The sequence below is a fragment of the Engystomops pustulosus genome, chromosome 2 (genome assembly GCF_040894005.1).
Source record: "Engystomops pustulosus chromosome 2, aEngPut4.maternal, whole genome shotgun sequence".
NCBI lineage: Eukaryota > Metazoa > Chordata > Amphibia > Anura > Leptodactylidae > Engystomops > Engystomops pustulosus.
In genome coordinates this window covers 148,284,757-148,307,021 of record NC_092412.1, presented here as the reverse complement: position 1 = coordinate 148,307,021, position 22,265 = coordinate 148,284,757, and the positions used below count along the sequence as shown (strand labels likewise).

General features: G+C 39.4%; 1 protein-coding gene across 5 annotated transcripts in view; it reads left to right on the top strand.

Moving 5' to 3' along the window:
- The first annotated feature begins 630 nt into the window (after positions 1–630).
- The window catches only part of COL8A2 (collagen type VIII alpha 2 chain), a 98,050-nt gene continuing 76,415 nt past the window's right edge, over positions 631–22,265 (top strand). For 2 of the 5 annotated variants that reach the window (XM_072136824.1, XM_072136819.1), the window contains exon 1: positions 8,744–8,955. The gene's annotated coding sequence lies outside the window, so the exon portion shown is untranslated. Of the gene's footprint in view, positions 1,136–8,743; positions 8,967–9,870; positions 9,913–22,265 lie in introns of those variants that run through there. The other 3 variants (XM_072136822.1, XM_072136820.1, XM_072136821.1) reach the window with 3 other exon arrangements.

Here is a 22,265-nt window from a genome sequence, read left to right as displayed (position 1 = left end):
ATTTGGTTTTTTATAAATTGGATGGAGGCAGCCGTAACGCAGGCAACATTAGTCGGGCTGTATACCAGCACATGTGGCCCCTTCCAGCTTCCCCCACCCATTATGAAACTCATGAAAATCCCCCAACCGTTTTTCATATATATACATATATTATTCATTATCTATAAGCATCTTTTGCACTGAACTATGTGCACAAAAAACATATATATATAAAAATACCCTACAGAGAATGGTGTCTTCCATATATTTTGAAACTATGGATACAAGATTATATCGATTAGTCGACAAAATAGAAATTTGGGCAATATTGTTACAAAATCCTCTTCCCCAAAAAAACTCCCATTTTACACTATTACATTAGTGTCTGTATATTATTCTGTGTATATTTTTGGTGACATTTTTATTTAATATGTCTGTCCAACATGAATATTTACAATTTTAGTCTATGACTTATGGTCTTTTCAATTAATGTATTGAAACAATGCAGCATTATCCGAAAAAGAATTGAAACACATCAAAGTAGATTGATCCAGGTCAGGTCTTTGTAATTTAACCCAATCCGAAAAATCCAAACCGGATAATTCTTGAGCCCGGAAGGGGTATTTAAGGAAGTGTTCTAACATGGAGGTTTTAAATATAGAGCTACTGAGGAAGAAGCATCACGCTTCGAAACGCGTCTAGCTACTGATTTTATGACTCATTTGCAATAACAATATCACCTATAAAAGAAAAGAAAAGAAAAGACACTCACTTGAGAAAGTTTACAAACTAAAGTGCACCACTTGGAGCCTCAACTTGAAAGACTACATCCACTGACGAGCACGACCGCACCCAGTGAGTAGCACGGCACCATCTGTGACACAGTACAGTCACACTATTTGCGACACAGTTCAGTCGCTCGATCTGGATTAGGAGGAGGAGGATCCATTCAGTCTAGCGGATGCGTGTGGACTAACATCCCGCAACGCCTTGAGATCACGCTTTCAAACGGCGTCCACAGACTCCATTACATGTGGAAGGCCGCTAACCACAATATATGTGGATATCTGGATTGTTTTTTTTTTTCTCCACCCCGGCACATCGAGAGCAGCAACATAATTTTAAGGACAATCAGAACCATTGTTGCCAACCAACCGTGAGTGTCTATACCTCTATTTTAAATCTCGTAAAAAGGCGAAAATATATATGAGTCTTTACAGGTGTAGGGCCCTGCATCCTGTTTAAATAGCAAAACCTCCTGGATATCAATATACTATACAAAGCTGAATTTCGCTTTTTGATTTTGGACTTTTACTTTTTACTTTTTATTTTTTATTTTTTATTTTTATTTTTTAGGACTCACAACTTTGGACATTCATTATTGATTATTGTTTTTTGTCTTTTACTTTTTGGACATTTTAATATTTCTTCATACATGCAAGTTCAATTGATTTTTGTGTAACGTTGTTTTATCTGATATCCACAGTAAACATATAAGTTTACAGTAAACACAAAAGTTTACAGTAGACACAAAAGTTTACAGTAAACAAATTGGTTTACAGTGGGCACATAAGTTTGCAGTAGACACATAAGTTTGCAGTGGACACATAGGTTTACGGTGGACACACAAGTTTACAGTGAACATATAAGTTTACAGTAAAACACATAAGTTTACAGTGGACACAAAAGTCTACAGTTCACAGTGAACACACCAGTCCACAGTAAACACATAAGTGTATACACACTTCAAATTTGTCAGAGCTATCGAGCAATAATCAAATTCCAGTACATGTAGTAATTCAACCATCTGTTATTATATCAAGACCATTGTGAATGTTTTTATCTATACTTTTTATCTATACTTTGAATGTGGTATTAAATATTGAAATATTGTGATTCACTTCCGAGACCGTTTTTGAGCGTGCCCACATACACAAAAAACTTTTTTCGAATTTTCTCATTGGGGCCCTTTTTGGTGTTAAGACCCTTTGTGGCTGCACCCAAGGCGGTGTGACAGAGATCAATAAGTGCCACTAAACCCACTGTATTAAATAGGTAACTTGGCTGTGGTTGGGAACATAAACGTTAAAAATGGTGAAAATATGGCCGCTAATGTCGATGGTTAGCAGGAGATATCTGGCATTATGGTCCACAGTACAGTCAAGTATTGTGTGGGGGATCCACAGGAACGAGATTAAGGTTGTTGGCAAAGTGCCAAGAGTTGTAATGTTTGTGTCTCAGCGAAGGGGAGTGACCAACTTTAAAGTATATCTCATGTAAGCATAAGATTTGTACCTTGCTTCTGTGGAAGTGGAGTAGTACCTGGGCTCTCTTGGAAGGGGAGTTCAGTCCTTGGGCGTTGAAGGTGGCAATCTTGAGGTCCGCCATTACACAGGTGAGTAGTCGGACTGTTGGATCTCCGCTCCTCTAGGTACCAAGGGAGAGAGGGGTTAAAGGTGGAAAGCTGTGGAGGGGAACAGAGAGAGGAATAAGCAGAAAAGGAAAAGACAAATGCAGCCCCCCCCCCAAAAAAAAGGGAAGGAGCTACAGTAGTAACTAGTAACAAGTGTTATAGAGGGTGCCAGGCTGACAACTAGTGTTGACCGGGATCCTCAAACTATAAGTTTGTGAGATTCCAGCCAGGTGAGCCACAGCTGGCCCCCCCAGGGTAGAATGACAAAAGTATAGGCCTTCGGGCATAAACAAAAACAGTCTGTCACAAATTGTAGGGGACAGGCTAATACAAACCACAGAAGAAAGGGCATAGTAGCATGGGAGAAGAAAAATAATCAGAGTATCAGAGTATCAGAGTATGATGGCCATGTCCAGGTAATACTTAGGAACAGTCACTGTAGAGGCTAGGGCCTAGATGTCAGGGTGGAGGTGTCGAATCCTGGCCATTGGAACGATGAGGCCATTTCCTGGGGCTCCTCTTTGGTAGGCCTAGTAGTGTTATGTTGGCAGATAGGAGGTTAATGCCCCCTTTTGGCGGTATGGAGAAGGAAGGCCACAGAGAAAGATGTACTGTGGGCAGGTTCAGATCACGTAGAAAGCATGGCGGACATATAGAGCAAAGGGGAAGCCCCATCTATAAGGAATGTCACGACCATGTAGCATGTCCAGCAGGGGATGTGGGCAGGAGTGGGCAAAGTCTCATCATGCAGCTCATTTGGCAGGGAGCAAGGGGAATCCAGCCCCATACCCACAGCAAGGCCTTTGGACTGCTCTGTGAGGGCTTAAGGGCCGTGGATCTCCTGTCGTGGCTTTGTGCCAGGCTCCTGTTGGGGTCCTGGTTGGGCTTTCAGCTTGCATCTCGGCCTGGTCTGGAGGTATCCCCCCTCCAGGTGGCCGCACGCCGGCCTCCTCCTCCTGAGGGATGTTGCCTGCGTTATAGGTGGCAGGCCCTGCGGTTGCTGGTGTTTCTGCAGGGCCTCGTATTTGCAGCCCTGTCCGTGTTGGTTGTGGAGGGGTGGTGGGTCGCGCGAAGAGCGCCATATCTGTGGCTGCGTGCCATTTTTACAACTTTGGTGCGGATTTTTTTAACAGGTTTGCATGTCAGGGAAAAACAGTAATCTGAGTGGTTTGCGAAAGATATGGCATTTAGTACCCCTTTGAAAGCTTCCCAGCACAAAGATACTAGGCTCACTGTTTACTAATCACATCCTATATCTTGTGTTTTAAATGACTTTCTTGAAATTTCTCCCACTGGTGCACCGGCCTCTTAGTAGATCTGGGCGCAATCTCAACCAGGTCAGACCTGTTTATACCAGCTCTGAACAGGTGGAAATGGCTGCTATAGTCTCTGCTGGTTTGTCGGTGAAGGGCAGAAAATACCTGGAACTGGCGGCAATGCTGGGATTTTCATGTCTTCTGCTTTAGATTAAACTCCCCCACTATGGAATTGCAATTCTTTTGTAATAATGGTATTGACCATTCCTTCTACCAAAGTGACGGCTTGGCATACTCTGAGCCCAGAATCTCTGGAATTGGCTAAACCCTAAGACGCGCAACATAAGGCTGATAAAAGACAGCCTACTGTTCCTGAGTATAATTTTTGGGAACTGGTGTAGTCATCAACCAATAAAGAGCATCTCAAGATTCCATTTGAAAAAAAATTAGCATTCACAATATGTAGGTTATATGATATGTTAGATCTTTTGTGTTCTCCAAAATCTCTGTTAAAGAAATACGTTCTGCCTGTCTTGCTAATATCAAATCCAACAGCTCCAGTGGTTGAAACATTGATTCTCAGAACGGCAAACATCCAAAGGAAATCCAGCACAGTCACGGAGAATGCATTAAAATCCAGTAGCTTTTATTTCTTCATATTAAAAACGCTTGACAACACATAGAGCAACGTACGGACAAGTCAGACCTACGCGGTTCGTCTAAATCGACGTTCTCACCTAGCCAATGCCCAATATACAGCGGACCTGTTCCCAAACATCCAAACATCCCAAACATTTCATCATAGTAATGTGCTGCATATTAAGATTATTATTACCATCTACCATTTTAACGAAATGTATTAAAACAACCTTTTACTAGCTCCTGCTTCCCAACTCTTTGTATCCACTAATTGGTGTCACTTGCAATAATTTTAGCCCCCAATACTGTCAGGTGAGTTGTCCCTAGCTGTCAGTCCCTGCCCAGGGACTTACAGTAAAGAGCAACTTGGATGTTAGAAAATTTTTTGAGTTGGTGAATGTGGTGAAATGTCTCAGATTAATGTTTCCACTATTTCCATAGAGCAAGGGCATAAGTCCACGCCTTCTGCTAAACTACTGAATTTCTACTGGAAACATGGCTTGTTCTGATGACACTGTGCTCAAGTGAAAAAAAATCAAATTTAATAAGAAAAAGGTGCCAGAATTTTGGTGTTATTGCCATAAGAAATTAGACCTTATCATTATACATATGTTTGAGTGGGTGCTGTCCTTAGTGGTGGGTAGTAACCAATTAACACTGATTTGAAGAGCACGCAAGGGGTATGGAGAGTTCATAATTGTACTCATAACTACAAAGCTTTCTACTTTCTACTATTCTCTGGGTCCTGAAGCTGGTAATATGTGCGAGAACCAGGAACCAGAGCATAGAACAGGAAAGGACCATTGAGCAGTGATCTCTTGTCAGATGTACTCAGCAATTTGTGGTGAGCTCTTCCTTCAATCACTGCTCTGCTCTGGGTTCTCATGCTGATATTATGCACTGTTGTCAGGACCCAGAACGGAGGGGTGCATGGAGCAGGAGAGGAACACGGAGCGGTGATTTCTTGTCAGAAGTACTCACCACTTTCTGGCTCTTTACTCCTACAAAACTGTTCTGCTCTGAGTCCCAATGCTGGTATTATGCAATTACATCAGGACATTGAACATTAGAAAAACATTATTTATCATTGACTTTTTGTTGTACAAAAGTAGCAAAAACAAATCGAAAAATTGCAAATGCTTTTTCACACCACTTAGATATAGTGGCTTAAACATAGAACTACTGCTAGTGCAACACACTGTAAAGCCAGATTTTTGACTTTCAACTTTTTTAAATAATCTGGAAAAAAATACAAAGCCACGCCACTACATCCCCCCCTCCCTGGTGTATGTGCTGAAACAATTATTTTATTTTTTTTGCGATTATTTTGTGATTATTTAGAAAAAAATCACACACACTCTTGGAACAGTATTGTAGTTTCTGATGGGCAGTGGAGCTTCAGAGGCAGACATAGAACCATTGCTCACCACTTTCTGGCTCTTTACTCCTACAAAACTGTTCTGCTCTGAGTCCCAATGCTGGTATTATGCAATTACATCAGGACATTGAACATTAGAAAAACATTATTTATCATTGACTTTTTGTTGTACAAAAGTAGCAAAAACAAATCGAAAAATTGCAAATGCTTTTTCACACCACTTAGATATAGTGGCTTAAACATAGAACTACTGCTAGTGCAACACACTGTAAAGCCAGATTTTTGACTTTCAACTTTTTTAAATAATCTGGAAAAAAATACAAAGCCACGCCACTACATCCCCCCCTCCCTGGTGTATGTGCTGAAACAATTATTTTATGTTTTTTTGCGATTATTTTGTGATTATTTAGAAAAAAATCACACACACTCTTGGAACAGTATTGTAGTTTCTGATGGGCAGTGGAGCTTCAGAGGCAGACATAGAACCATTGCAGCTTGCCTAATGATAAATAACCCCCATTTTTTGTCTGTTCTGTATTGGTATTTCATATTTACTCTAAGGCAGTGGTTCTCAACCTCTCTAATGCTGTGACCCCGCAATACTGTTCCTCATGCTGTGATGACCCCAAACCATGCAACTCGCAGTAAAAACACTAATAAATTGCGGCTCCGATGGCTTTAGGCGACCCCCGGTTTTGGTCGTTCGACCCCCGCTGGTGTCTCGACCCACAGGTTGAGAACCACTGCTCTAAGGGTTCCAATTATTACTTTATTACCTCCACTGTGATTTTTGTTTGCTCTTGTTATTATTATTTAACTAATCTAGGGTTATCATTACTATATTAATCCCCTATCAAGTTTTTTCTACTCTAATGTAGTACATATTATTATTGACCGGCCTGGGATCTCATTTCTGCCCTGAAACTGGTAGATGTGATGATGTCATCACTTCATGTCTGCTGGCTTCAGAGCTGGGGTGTACAGCTAGTGCTGAAAACGCCTGCTACTGCTTTGGGAGAGTGAGTAAAGGGGAGTATCTCCTGGAGCAGCATGGGGCAGGGAGACGGTCTGGAAAACACAAGGCCACAGGTGTTTGATACCCATGGTCTAGAGCAGTGGTGGCGAACCTATGGCACGGGTGCCAGAGGTGGCACTCTGAGCACTTTCTGTGGGCACCCGGGCCTTCACCCCAACACAGAGTTTGCCAGCAAGGACTAAAGGCTTTCTCCATTGATCCAATACAGCCCAGGACGTGCCATGTTCAGCCCTATTTGGCTGCCAGAACTAAAGGAGGAGCAAGAAGGTGTGGATAGAGATGGATTGTTATTGGACCTCCTGCTCTGGGTCCCCTGATCCTTCCTCTTCAGGGGATCCTGGTGGGAAGCTACAATCCAAATTCCTCTATCATCTTTCTATTGTATTGGTGAACTCAGGAGGCCAATACGATTAAAACCTGTGATACAGCAGGGATCAATCAGTTACTGCTTTATGTTGGCACTTTGTGACATATAAGTAGGTTTTGGTTGTAGCTTGGGCACTCCGTCTCCAAAAGGTTAGCCATCACTGGTCTAGAGTCTGTATTATAATAAATTGTCTGGTATGTATTGGCTATTGCCTCACTGCTTTTGTGTGTTTCTGGTGTGAAATTTAATGCTTTACTGTGGTATTTTTAATATATGTGATAATATATTGTGCTGTACTGTGGCAGTCTTTTAGTGGTGGCATACTAGTGTGGCACAATGTATGCAATGTGGTCCTTATACCAAAAAGTTGTTGTGCATACCTGAACAAGATGGTCAGCAACTGCTATAGAATCAAGGCAATGGCTAATTCTGGATAACAGATGATCTGTCATTGTCAGAACTCCAACAGGTTCTAGTACTGCATCTTCTGTCCTCCTCAGTAACAGACCAATGTGTATTTGGATTTTAGACCCATTTTGCATAAACTTGCTTTCTTGTCTGTCCTGTCCTGCTTGTTTTTTTTTTTGTCTCGCTCTTCTGTGCACCTACCCAGAGTAGGGACCGCATCCAGGTTGTTGCCTGCGGTTTAACATAGGGCTGGCAAGTAGGCAGGTACAAAGGTTGTGGGAAGCACATGGCTCACACTTCTTCCTTGTATTGACCATCATATGGTTAGACTGTCTAACTTTTAGACAATGTTAGTAAATCTGGCCCACTTTGCCTTACACGCCTTAATTTTACAATTGTAAATGATCAGGGACTTTACTGTCAATTATTGAGCAACTAAACATTATACATCATTTCATTTTAAATCTATCTCAATAAAATGTATAAAAACAAGGGTGTAACAGCAGTTTAAAATTATCTACCTACCAGTACTGTAAAAATGCACTATGATATGCCTGTAGAACAGCATCATCCTGTGCCCAACTGGTTCAAAGTCATTTCTGCTTGTCAGTACAGGAATTGGTTTAGGTAGATAAGAGACAATGTCATTATTTACAGTGTCTATACAGCTAAAGGGATCCCCCATCAATCGTGCTCATTGTGGTCCAATTTTTTTAACTATATTAATTTTAATACAGAAGCACTGTACAAGTAACTACTCTGCTTATGCTCACTTTTAAAATCAGACATTAATGTGATTTTTTTTAGATTTCAGTACATTTTGCAATATATTTTTGAGTGTAAAGGCTATATTAAGATGATTAGTGATGATAATTGATAACAATTTTCATTCCCCTGTATTCAGAGCTCATGCACATACACACAAGAGTAGTTTTTCTTTACCACAAACCATAACTCTAACAATTTACGTAACTTCTCTTTAGTGTTAGAGAAGCCTGTATCCTATTAATTCTCTACTAACATCGCAGTTAAATAAGACAGCTTTCTTATATTACAGCATCTTAGGTGAAGCCATTCCTTTCAACTCCTCCCAAAATACCCTTATTCTGGGCACACCCCTCTCTCATGATTTTTCAGTAAGAAATAACAAGAAAAAGAAAAAATAGACTTTTGGTTTTCTCTGAAATTGAAAAGTAATCTGGGGGCTGGAATCCACTCAAAACCTTTTGGTCTCTGCCCCTTCTCTCTTCTTACACACTCCCACCCCTCTTTCTTAAAGAGTTTAGCCATCCTGACTACTCACATGTTAAACCTTCTTCTGTGCTGAGCTGTGCACAGCTGACTGCTCCCAGGCTGCAAGGTGCTAGTACCAGCAGACTGCACTACTGTTCCTCCAGCTGTTCTTCAATCAGAGAAGTCTTCTTTAGGAGCCAGAGACAGAAGCAACCTGATGCCAAACAATCAGCTGGGATCACAAAGGTAGGCTACAGGTCTGTAAAGACATTCTCTCCAAAAAATATACAATTTTAAGTATTGTACATTGGATGGTTACCCACTTATGCTATTTGTGACATGCAAACAGTAGGATTTCTAAAGAAAGTACAGACTATTTTATAGACAGGGAGTAGACATTTATAGATACAAAAATTTGAGAAGCACTGAGGACCAAGTAATGTCTTTCAGGGAAGTAGACAAGTGGTGGAATTCTAACAATCTTGGAAAAAGACATCTTGGGACTAAATTGTAATGTGCATGAATCATCTAGTAAAATGTGGAGCAACAGGTGCACAGACAATCTTGCAATAAAATACAGTTTTATATATGAGGTAAGAGAGAGAGCTTCTAGGATGTGTACTTCAAAGATTTTAGAGGACTGTCGGGCATTTAAGTATTAATAAAAAGTAAGATATATATGTTCTTTGTACTTATGTACTGTGATTCTCTCAAACTTATATCAGGTAGGTGTTAGGATTGAGACGTATAAATTGAATATACAATGGTTATGGACAAAGGTAGGACAGCGCTAGATGTACATTGTATGCTTAGTGCCTGTAAGGAAAATGTAACCGGTACATAGGTGTTCTAGCAAGTATTCAAGGTAGGTAGTGGTACACATAAATGTTTAAATGAAGGATGTAAGAAGCCAAGAATGTACATTACAAAAAAGCAAGATGTGGTGGACAGACCAATGTAAAGCTATAAGAGGGCAGGGAGAGCAGTGTAAATAAATCTGGGGTGATGGTCAAGCAGGTTGCAGGACTTCTCTGCAGAATGTTCCCTAGCACCTCCCCTCTGTTCTACCTGTATCCTGATTGGACAATAGAGAGTGGAGAGCTCCGTCTCTTGGGCACTTGTGATTGCAGCACCAATAGAATGTGAATTAAAAGCATTAAACAGGGATTTCTTGGATCTGCAATCTGCATAAACATGATACAGGTATGTCTACTATGCTGTCTTTTTACTTATTATGGTGCAGTTAGGTCTAATGCACATGAACATATGAAAACACCCATATATAAGGTCGTATTTACATGTAGCATAAGGTCTCGTTCATTACAATGGGCAATACGACAATTGATTTTAATGAGTGTATTGTGCACTGTATTGTACTTCGAGAAGATGTAAAAAAATATAGAGCATATTCTATTTTCTCATGTATTTCCGTTCTATAGAACGTTCATGTATGTCCTATAGAAGTCTATGGGAACGTAGAAAATACTGTCTGGATACATGCACAGTTGTGCACTGTATAGTGCAGTATTCATTTGCAGTATCCTGGAAGACCATAAACAGTGGGAGGTGCATTCTGTCAGCCAGCCAATAATCAGGCAGTCATCATTTGCCGGCCCAATGTATTATATACAGATATGGTGCCATATGTGCTCCTACGGGTGAAAACTGTCCCTAAGTGTTTTCCTGTTCTGTATATACAGATGTATTTTGGCCATAAATACAGGTTGTGTGCATGAGGACCTAGATGGTTAAAGCAGCCAAAACTGCTGATCAGTTTCCGACAAGAGGATGTTATTGTGCCTATGTCTACAATATTACATATTTTCAGGTAAACAAACTACAGAATACCAATTAGAAAGATGGGAAAGGTAAATGTTTTGCTAAATTCTCACAACAACACATTGGCCTAGATGTATCATTAGTGAGGCAAACTGCCGGTGCAGTATTCAAAAATCTAGGGCACCCTGCACGTGCCAATAGCGCTTAAACTGAGTGCACTTGTTTTTTCTGATGTATTCAGTTTAGCCAAAATAAATCTGGGCCATTGTGAGGTACATGATCTGCAAAGTGTTTATTAGTAGAATGGACAAAATAAGTGTTCTTTTGAATTTGTACTATGGTTAATTTATGGGTAAGGTAACATTTATGCTGAAGGAAAGTTGATGTAAAAATATTTGTAATGAGGATGGACATTAAAGGGGTATTCCTATCTCGGCATTCACATTTAATTTAATGCATTTGCCATATATAAACATTTCTTCAATTGGATGTTAAAAAATGTTCCTGTGTGACGATAATTTCTCATAAATGTATGGCTTCCTCGGATACGACCACCCCGCACTCTGGCAGCAATGGCCAGACATGCGCTACCACAGGACGGCTGTGAGACATGTAGTAACTCCCGGACATTGCATAAAGAAACAAAAGGTTTTTGTATATGAAATCCCTGCAGCAGGGGTGGTCGTATCCAAGGACACAGTCTTGTTGCTAAGGGACCATATGACTACATTTATGAGAAATTATCTTCGCACAAGAACATTTTTTTAATAACATCTAATAGAAGAAATGTTTATATATGGCTGATTAATGAAACTGAATGTGAATGCCCAGACCAGAATACCCCTTTAAGCTTTACAGGTTGAGAAGAATTTCCATTAGGGGATTCCTAGGAAGTAGTTCTCCATAATTTATTTTCAAGTGGGCCTTACGTAGATAATCATGTTCACTTTATTTATCTTGATTTTTGAATTCTGTAAATGGGTACATTGAAGCTCTACTACTACATCTCAATTGATATACTGTAGATAGTATTTGTTTATTGAAGGCCAGTGGAAGTGGTAATTCTGAGGAGCGTTTTGCAAAAACAAGGCCAATCTTGACATCTTTTACCTTGTTTTTCCTACCTGTGATTCTGCCTTAGGCAGTGTGTCATACTCTTTCTGACAGCTGATAAAAAATGAAACCCTTTTTCTTTAATGAAATATAATCCAAAGCTTACTATTATCTCCTGCACTATTTGAAATTCAAATGTGTAGTTGGGCTTAAATTTACAAAAAAACAACCAATGGGAGCAATACTGTAGCTGCCCTGGAGGGTCTTGAATTTAAAGGAAACCTACCATCACGTATCAACTATTAAGGTAGATCCGGTGGCAGGTTCCTCTAATGTATAGTCGTGTAGCCCTTTTTTAGAGCTAATTCTTTCGTGGCCCAGAACTTTTATACATTTTACCACCATGCGCCGCAGCTGCTTCGACTATAAAGATTACAAAAGTGTTTAAAAGCATTACAGCGGTTTATGAAAATAACGAAGATATGCTCCGGCACCAGGTCATCCTGAGCTGGTGTACGGTATGTAATGGTTAGAAGTTCAATTTGCAAGTGGTAGGTTTCCTTTAACTTTCAAACAATTTAACAAGACCAAGGGAAGTAGATGCATTGTCATTGAATGTGAACTTATGTATAATATTTATTAAATTTGGGACCAAACCTTCTTTCTACAATTTAACCTTATTAGGCTACATTCAGACGGCCGTATGGGGGATGTATATACGGCGACGTATATACGTCCCCCATAGGCCAGCAATGGGTGTCCCTGTCCCATGTCCCTATGGAGAGGGGCAGGGGTGAGCGGCTACGGTACGGCGGGCACACGTGTCTGAATGCACATTGGGGCACATTTACTTACCGGTCTGAGGAGTTCACCTGAAGTGCATTGTTCCAATGATAATGCACTCTGGCGCAATTCACTAAGATCGTGTGCCCGATATCCTGCATGTGTCGCTTCCCCACTCAGGTCCGCCGGAGTTCCCCTTCTTCCTGGTGCATGTAAGTGCATTGTCTTGCAACACAATTTGAATGTTAAATCCTGCACTCAGTCCGAAATCAGTTGGATTGTCCAACGACCCTCCCACTGATTTCTGTCTCATGAAAGCTGGCGCTATTGCACCAATATCCGATCGCGTGCAACACAATCCACTTCTAAATACTTGTCCCAGCCGTGCAATCCTCGAAAATGTTGGGAAGGCCGACGGAAATGTGATCCGCAGACCCTTAGTAAATAAGCCCCACTACGATCAATCTAGTTCTATGAGCTGAAATGTGGTTAGTTTATCAGGGTACAAGGTTTATATACACTTTCATTTACCTTCCTACCTCTATTGAACTAACACACTGTCACATAGAAAGAGAGATGAGACAGATCAGAGATGATGAGGTCCACTAGATGCCTATTGCACACAATGACACAGTCAGCTCTTCTACATCTATGCTATTCCACAACACACTAGACATGCTGTGCCTTCTTCAGCCTCCCCAGATAAACAACCTATCTATCTGTAGCTGGTAGTACTCCTCATTCTGCTGCCGACAGGAACTCAGTGTCTGTGTATCATTGTGCATCGGTGAGACTGCTCCGTCCTGGACTGCAGGGGGCGGGGCTAGAGTGCAGAGAACAGAGAGAAAAATTCAGCAGCACGACAGTCAAACGTCACACAGAAATCCAAGATGGCGTCTTCAACCCTAAGTCAGAAGTTACAGGGTCGTGTCTAGGGGTAAGTTAAATTATATACACCAGGACAGGTTAGAATTATATCTGTGAAATGCTGCATTTTTGTTAATAGCAGTGAATTGGAGAATGTTATTTTCTTATCCTGAGTACATTTAAGAAACGTGTTTTTCTGGGAATAACCATTTAAAGTTTTTAACAAGGTGAGATCTGATCAGAATGTGTTAACCAAGGAATTGATTTTAGCTTTTTGCTGAGAAGCATGTATCTATATATATATATATATATATATGTATTTTTTCATGTTGCCCCACACTGTGTGAGTAGAAGAGAACACAAAAAGTCACCTCCTGTATTTATGGGATAAGTTGAGGTACAGCAATACAAGTAAGTACAGGCAGTCCCCGGGTTACATACAAGATAGGGTCCGTAGGTTTGTTCTTAAGTTGAATTTGTTTGTAAGTCGAAACTGTATATTTTATAATGGTAGATCCAGACAAAAATTTTTTTTGCCCCAGTTACAATTGGAGTTTCAAAATTTTTTGCTGTAATTGGACCAAAGATTATTAATAAAGCTTAATTACAGACACTTTACAGCTGATCACTGCAGCCTGGGACTATACTAAAGCATCCAGAGAGCTTCACCAGAGGTCACAGTGGGCAGAGGGGTCCGTCTTTAACTATGGGTCATCTGTAAGTCGGGTGTCCTTAAGTAGGGGACCGCCTGTATCATATTATGCAAGGTTGAGCAAAACTGCAGGTTCATGTGTGATCCGACAGCATTGTGCATAGTAATAAGATCGCCTGGAATCATCTTTGTGTTATTCTAAGACTGATAACCTGTCTTGTTTCTGCTCTAGTATAAAATATGACAATGGTGGTCAGACTAGTCATTTATTTATGGGCAAATATACATCCTTATCATGAGCATCTATGCTTCCTTTACAACCCATTATTTTATTTGCCCTGGACGCAGCTCAATGGCACTGATCACTAAATCTGAGTTTACTGTCCACCAATAGCCCTAAATCTTTTTTTCTGCTGAAACGTAACCAATATTTTATTATTAAAATCTTTCCTTATCCTAAACTTAGCCATTTCTTTGGCATACATCCCACCTTCCACAAATCCTCTGTTTTATTGATCTGTCCACTTCTGTGTTAAATATTTACAATAGATTGGTATCATCTACAAATCTAGAAATTGTATTGTGTTAACCCTTAATGAGGTCATTCATACAACGTTAAAAAGAAGAGAGTGCAATACTGACCTTTGTGGCATCCCATTTTTAACTCCAATCTCAGGATTTATCATGATGGCCCTTTTTTGTCTGAGCCAATTTCTAACCCAATTACACATATATTCCCCCTAGTCCTAGCAGTCTCACTTTATGTATCAGCCAGGGGCATAACTAGGAAAGGCAGGGCTCCATAGCAGACTTCTCAATGGGGTCCCCTTCCGGCTTTTAAATATATGTATTAAACTCATATATACACACATTTAAACTTGTATGAACATACAGTTCTTCACTCATAAACACACATTTATACAATCTTACACAGATGTATACACTCGCATAAACACACACCCATATGGAGCATGTACATATACAGCATATACACATAACAGATACACACACATATACAGCATATATACATTACATATTTGTTATACAGATATTATGCAGCATAAAATGTATATAATGGTGCACATCCTCCATTCTTTAGTGTCAGATCAGATGACGGGGGGCCCGGGACTGTGCTACCACTGTAGTTGCGCCTCAATCAATTACCTTGGAAATGTATCATAGTAAATAAGATTAGAAAAAGACATCCGTCAAGTCCAACCTATTAATGTACAGAAACAGGGGCGTATCTAGGAGAAGCAGGACTCCATAGCAGGATTCTAAATGCCCCCCCCTTCCCACTTATAAAATATACATGTTTGTAAACTCACACAAGCGAGTTACAATCACACACATTTATATACTTACATACATACACGTACAGTTCTTCACTCATACACACATTTATAAACTCATGCGCACACATATTGAACATAAAAACACACATGCAGTGCCATATAGACGTACAGCATATATATAAACATACTGTACAGTATATAAAAACGATATACAGTGTCAGAATCCTAGTGTACTTTTAAAATTGACCACCAGTGGCTGCTGTTTCTCTCTTATTGTGCTGCCCTTTTGCTCCTCACCACTGGAGGTATATACACATCACATATATAAACGCACATATAGAGCATATACACATCACATATATGTTATATATTAATTGTACAATGTGCAGCATAATATATATAACGCACATCCTCCATTCTTTAGTTTGTCTGGTCGGATGATGGGGCCCCCTGCCACTGTGGGCCTCATAGCAGCTGCTATGGCTGCTACCACTGTAGTTACACCCCTATACAGAAACACAACATCCAAATTCTTCTCCAGGTCAAATTTCCAAATTTTATCTTGGTAGATTAGTCTGGCAGGATCATCCCTCAACAGAAGCTTTACACTTGATGTCATAACTAACTCTGTGCCATTTAGCAGACTTTTATTATTTGTGACCAATCAATCATATTCTCCTTGCTGATGCTGTCATCCAGTTATTATGATTGAGAAACTACACAATAGCATCTCTATATTCACATTTTTAACTTCTTTTCACCTTGGCTTCACATTTGCATTTTGCCAGTACTATAGAACAGAAACAGAATTAGAATAGGACAACTGATATATGATTTAGTAGATGCCAGTAACATCACTAGCAAAAAACATCTTTCAAGCCTTTGGAACCCAAATTATACTTACAGTATATCTAGTCATGACAATGTGAGACACTAGACATAATTTTAGGCCTCTTTGTACCATAGTACTTTGAGTCGTTTGACTCCCCTGGTTTTTTCTCTTTAATTTTCATACAATTATCTGAGCTACAGTTGCTGGGAGCATTAGGACATTAGTTTTGGAAATAGTCATGCTGGTAAGGGTAGTCAGACTTTGGTACATTATGTCTATAGCACTGTATATATAAGAAAAGTTAAATTGAACAGGCCTATCAAATATTACTGTTGATTTCACTGGTGGTCCTGAACCAGTAACCAATTTGACATCAGGATGAATGAAAAAATGTGTTGCTATCAGAAGCATTGCTGCTTTTTAGCACAACCTGAGATGTTTTTGTCTTCTATTACAAAAAAAGGGAAAATACAGTAACAATGACCAGCTGATCCTAAGAAAGCAGCTTATGTCACCTCTTACGCTAATCTGAATACAGTCAGTATTCTGTATTCCTAGTGCTGATTTCACAATGTTTCTATCAATCCTTAGTATCAGAATAAATATGTCATTGAATGGGTTGAATTGTCAGAAAAAAGGAAGGAAAGGGAGAGAAAAAGAAAGAAAGAGCAAGGGAAATAAAAGGGCAAAACGAGATGGAAAAAAGGGAAAAAAGAGAGAACAAAAGAAAGAAAAAAAAAGTACAAAAGGAAAGGTTTAGATGTTTGGATAGACTGAGTGGAAATGTGGTGATGTTTGTTTCAGTGTCCTGCTGCTATTCTGGTTGCCACGTGCTCTGGAAAGGGTTCTAGGGCAGTATTGGCAGGGACAGTAGAAGAGGTGTTCACAAGCATTCTGGCAGGAGCAGGGAGACACTGAAGTTATATGGCTGTGCTGTGTGCTAAGAATAGGGAAATCTCCATATCCAGCATGTAAGGTCTCAGTATTTTCTTTTTAGAAGCTGGAATATACTATGTGCCTGTAAAAATGTAAATACAGACCTTGTTCATCTAGTGTTTTATGATGCTTCTTGCACTTTATGTGATAGTATTTTACACCTCATAGCTTTCCCTTGATATAGTTACATATTATACATGTAAAAGGTCATTACTAGATATCCTTTCTAGTGTGTCAGAACTGTAGGAAATACGTACCAAATGTTGGATGGAAAAAAGGAATACATTCTTTCCTATGCTATGTTTTTTCTGAACAGAGAAACATGTGCCTGAAGTTAACAACATTCAAGTATTTTCTACTGTTAACACAGATGATAGTTAGTCTTTTTTGTCCCGCTTGGTGCCACTAACAAATATAACATCTTGGTTTATTGTTTCAGTATATCCTTATGCCAGATTGTCTAATTATTTCAGGTTAGGAAAAATATGTCATTTTTTTCAGTCAAAATGAGGTATAACTGGCACTTGGAACATAGATTCATTCATAGCTTTAAGAATATAGGGCCTCATGTAACAAAGTTGTGAGAGCAACCAACGTTTTATAAACTGCTGTGGAAAAATGACAGCTGAGCTATGAATGGTTGCCGTGAGCAACTAGAACAATTTTGCTCTCAAGCACTTTTGATAAGTCTCTCCCACAGACTGTGGGCCACATTTATCAACTGGTCCCCATATGTATCAATATTTATACAAACTATGTGCAGTTTGCCTCACTAATGTGCACAAACTTCATTAAACTGGTGCACCCGGCACTGCTCAGGAAATGTTCGCTAGCTTTTTTTGGTCTGTATTTAATAGAGTATGCAACACAATTTTGTCGAGTCACAATAATAAATGTGGGGCACAATCCAAATCTGCAGCGGAAAGCCCCATTAGGTACAGAATTTTGTGGCACGGCAGAAGAAGTGCAGCCGCACCACAAAACTGGCACAAAGACTTCTTAAAGGAAATCTACCATTTGTTTTTATGCATTGCGAACCAAACATACCTTGTGAATGCTGTAGCTACACTGATGCAGAAACATATCTTGTTTAATCTCTGAACTGAGTAGTTTTGCTGAAAAAACAATATAAAATTCAAGACCTTAGGAAAGCTGGGTGTCGTACATAAAAGAGCTGCCTGAACTGTATAGGCAGGACTTATCAACCTGTGCTTGGGACAATACAGTGATGATGTATTTTTGGCTGGGCAGGACAAGGCTGTAGCAGTGTTTAATTATTAATAATAATAATTAGGGTGAGGAGAGCAGTCAAAGGAACAACAGAGCCTCATTATCATAAATATACAATAGTTTTTTTGCAAAACCACTCAGTTCAGGGCGTAAACCATATATGTTTCTGTATCAGTGTAGCTACAGCATTCTCAAGGTATGTTTGGTTCATAATGCATAAAAGCAAATGGTAGATTTCCTTTAAATAAATATGCAAGTAGATTGCACATTCTTTTCAGTGCAAAGTGTTTCCTTATGTGTGTAGGTGACAAGAATCTCCCTTTCCATTGAGTTCTCGTTGGTCTGCACTTTCCAATTCTGGACTACTATGCTTGGTTTCTGAAGGCTACCTTATTGACTTCTGTTAAAGATACCATTTTTGTGACGAACAGATCGTCTAGGTGCCATAAGAAATAGAATATATGCTGGACAGAAAGTGCCCTAAGCTTCCTGCATCCCTCTGGTAGTAGGTAGTGGCAATGGGGCAAATTTAGCATGCCTTGTCTGCCAGTTTTAATAATGGACAATGGATGTAAAAAAAGCACAGTTTCCGACATTTTTGTCCATTTTCCACATCACATTAAGTGTGATGGGGCAGGGAGTGGGACATGGCATTGGCGGGCAGAAGTGTGAATGACCCGGACCATCATATTTTCTTTAGTTTCCACTAGTAAACTGGTATACATCTCTGATCTCCACCAACTTAGACACAAGTCTGAATATACCACAAGAAAAAAGGAGCCACTCAGTTCTCAAATATAAAATTGCACAGAAAATGTATTCAATAATATTAAAAAACGAATTGATTACAATGGATGTTTAATGGAAGAAATCCAATATTACTGGTCCGAGTTAGCTAGACCCCTGCATTACACTATAGGGTATATCCACCAAACGAGTAACAAATAGCCATCTTAGTGCCTCTGAAAAGTCTCCAATATACATCCACTACTAATTAAGGTATATGTAGTTGGTGAAATTAGAAATAAAAGACCAGTGGTTGGAACCTTTTAGTATTTCCGGTATGCTGGGGGGGGGGGGAATTATTATTTTTTCCTATTACAGAACAGAAAAATGTAAATAAAACAGTCTTGTTTTCATGGCTACACAGCTGATCTTAAGCTTGGCAGTATCTGCTTCCAAGACTTCTGTGTAGCTGCTTTAGACAGTAGTGGATCTGCAGCCCAAAGCTTAGTGGCTAAGTTCAAATAGGAACCCTGGTGCACACTCTTAATACTTAGGTGTGTGTTGGTAGACATTGCTTCTGAGATGGGCTTGCAGTTTTCAACACTCATTGGGGTCAATTAAATTACGTAATTTGCTTTCTGTGCTGGTCTTAATTATTTGCCCAGTTGGTACATCAAGTAATACCCTTTCCTATTAGGCCATGCACTGATTTTTTTGTTTTAATTCCTTAGGTTTTCATACAGAAATTTATATATATATATATATATATATATATATATATATATATATATATATATATATATATATATATATATATATATTATATATATTTATATATATATATTTATAACTTTATGACTTTTCAACCACTAAAAACCTATTGACGGGCGTTTTAGAAAAGGTCATTACTTAATCGTAGACCTTTACACCTGACAGGTTCCCTTTAATTACAGCTGTGATTGATATAAGAATTACTTTTACCCAGATCCCTCATGTAACAGTACTCCCTATTTTAACTCCCTTAAAGCACTTGGATCACATTTACAAGCTATTCATAGTATCATAGTATCATAGTATATAAGGCTGGAAGGAGACGCAAGTCCATCAAGTCCAACCTTTAAGAATTAAATAAATGTTTTATCCCCATAACCCGTGATATTTTTTCTCTCCAGAAAGTCATCCAGGCCTCTCTTGAACATGTACATAGAGTCCGCCATAACAACCTCCTGCGGCAGAGAGTTCCACAGTCTCACTGCTCTTACAGTAAAGAACCTTTGTCTATGGTGATGGTAAAATCACCTCTCCTCTAGGCGTAGAGGATGCCCCCTTGTCCTGGTCACAGGCTGAGGTATAAAAAGATCTTTGGAGAGATCCTTGTACTGTCCGTTCAGGTATTTGTACATTGTAATGAGGTCTCCCCTCAGTAGTCTTTCTTCTAAACTGAATAATCCCAAATTTTTTAATCTGTCAGTGTATTCTAGTTCCCCCATTCCCCTAATAATCCTGGTTGCTCTCCTCTGCACCCGTTCCAGCTCTACTATATCCTTTTTATACACTGGTGCCCAAAACTGTACACAATATTCCATGTGTGGTCTGACCAGGGATTTGTATAAGGGCAAAACTATGTCTTTATCATGAGAATCTATTCCTCTCTTGATACATCCCATTATTTTATTTGCTTTAGCCGCAGCCGCCTGGCTCTGGTCACTAAAATTAAGTTTACCATCCACCAATACCCCCAAGTCCTTTTCAGCTTCAGTTTTACTAAGTAATTGACCGTTTAGAACATAATTATACTTTTTGTTTCCATGGCCCAAGTGCATAACTTTACATTTATCTACATTAAACCTCATCAACCATTTCTCTGCCCATCCCTCAAGCTTCCACAAATCCCTCTGTAATGCTAAACTATCGACCTCAGTATTTATTACTTTACACAGCTTAGTATCATCTGCAAATATTGAAACTTGACTGTGTAAACCCACTACAAGGTCATTAATAAAAATATTAAAAAGAAGTGGCCCCAATACTGACCCCTGTGGCACTCCACTGGTAACATCAACCCAGTCTGAGAATGTGCCATTAATGACCACCCTCTGTTTTCTATCACTAAGCCAATTACTTACCCAAATACACAGATTTTCTCCTATTCCCAGCAGTCTCATTTTATATACCAACCTTTTATGTGGCACGGTGTCAAATGCCTTTGAAAAGTCCAGATATACAACATCCACAGAGTCCCCCAGATCCAGTCTTGCACTTACCTCCTTGTAGAAACCAATCAGATTAGTCTGACAGGACCGATCTCTCATAAACCCATGCTGACGCTGGGTTATAAGGTTGTGCACAGTGAGATGCTCCAGGATAGCATCTCTAATAACCCCTCAAATATTTTCCCCACCACAGCAGTTAGACTCACGGGTCTGTAGTTTCCAGGATCGCTATTTGATCCTTTTTTGTATATTGGTACCACATTTGCTATGCGCCATTCCTGTGGAACATAACCAGTCCTCAGTGAATCTTCAAATATTAAAAATAACGGTTTGTCTATCACTGTACATAATTCATATTAACTACCCTCAGCAGAAGACCACATGAGATGTAAGATGAATGAATGAAGCTTGACTATAAGAGTGATTAAGGCTATCATGGGTCCAGGGATACATGTAGGTAGTAGGACCACTCACCAATCTCCAGTTGTTAAAAGGAACCTGTCAGAAGAAATTGACACACTTGACCCGATAAACCATTTGATTGTTGGCAAACAGCTAAAAACTTTGCAGATCATGTTTTTTATTCATGGACCAATGTGGTAGCATCATCCAGCAAATCAACTTTGAAGTCTGATGTCATTTAATCATGGATGCAGAGAGTTTAGCACTGAAGTCAAGCTCTCCCTGATTCAGAATTCCCACTTTGTTGCCACTATGTCCAGGGACATCAGTAACCAGATCTCCTGAAGTCTGGTATGTGATGTCAATAAAAACAGAGCTTATTCTGAGTTGGGGAGAATTGAATTTAGTGCTGAACCACCCTGTAACTTTATACAGTCATTTTATATGGAGCCCAGTATATAGATACATAATTTTTTTTATATATAATATATATGCCTCCCTATAGAGCCAATTAATTCATTCAACAGCATCCTCTAATTCATAAGCACTTCATTTACTCTTTTATTAATTTATACAAAGCACCCCTCTAATTAAAGAATTTATATAGACTCACCATATTATTTAAATATATCCCCTTTAATTCATTTATAAACCCCACCCCTCTCATTAGTGAGTTCATACATAGTGCTACCATAATAAATTTACTATAGATAAAGTTTCCCCCTCCTTTATTGACAGCATTCCCCTGGACTGTGGCCCATTCTAAGATATTAAAGTAACCTACGTAC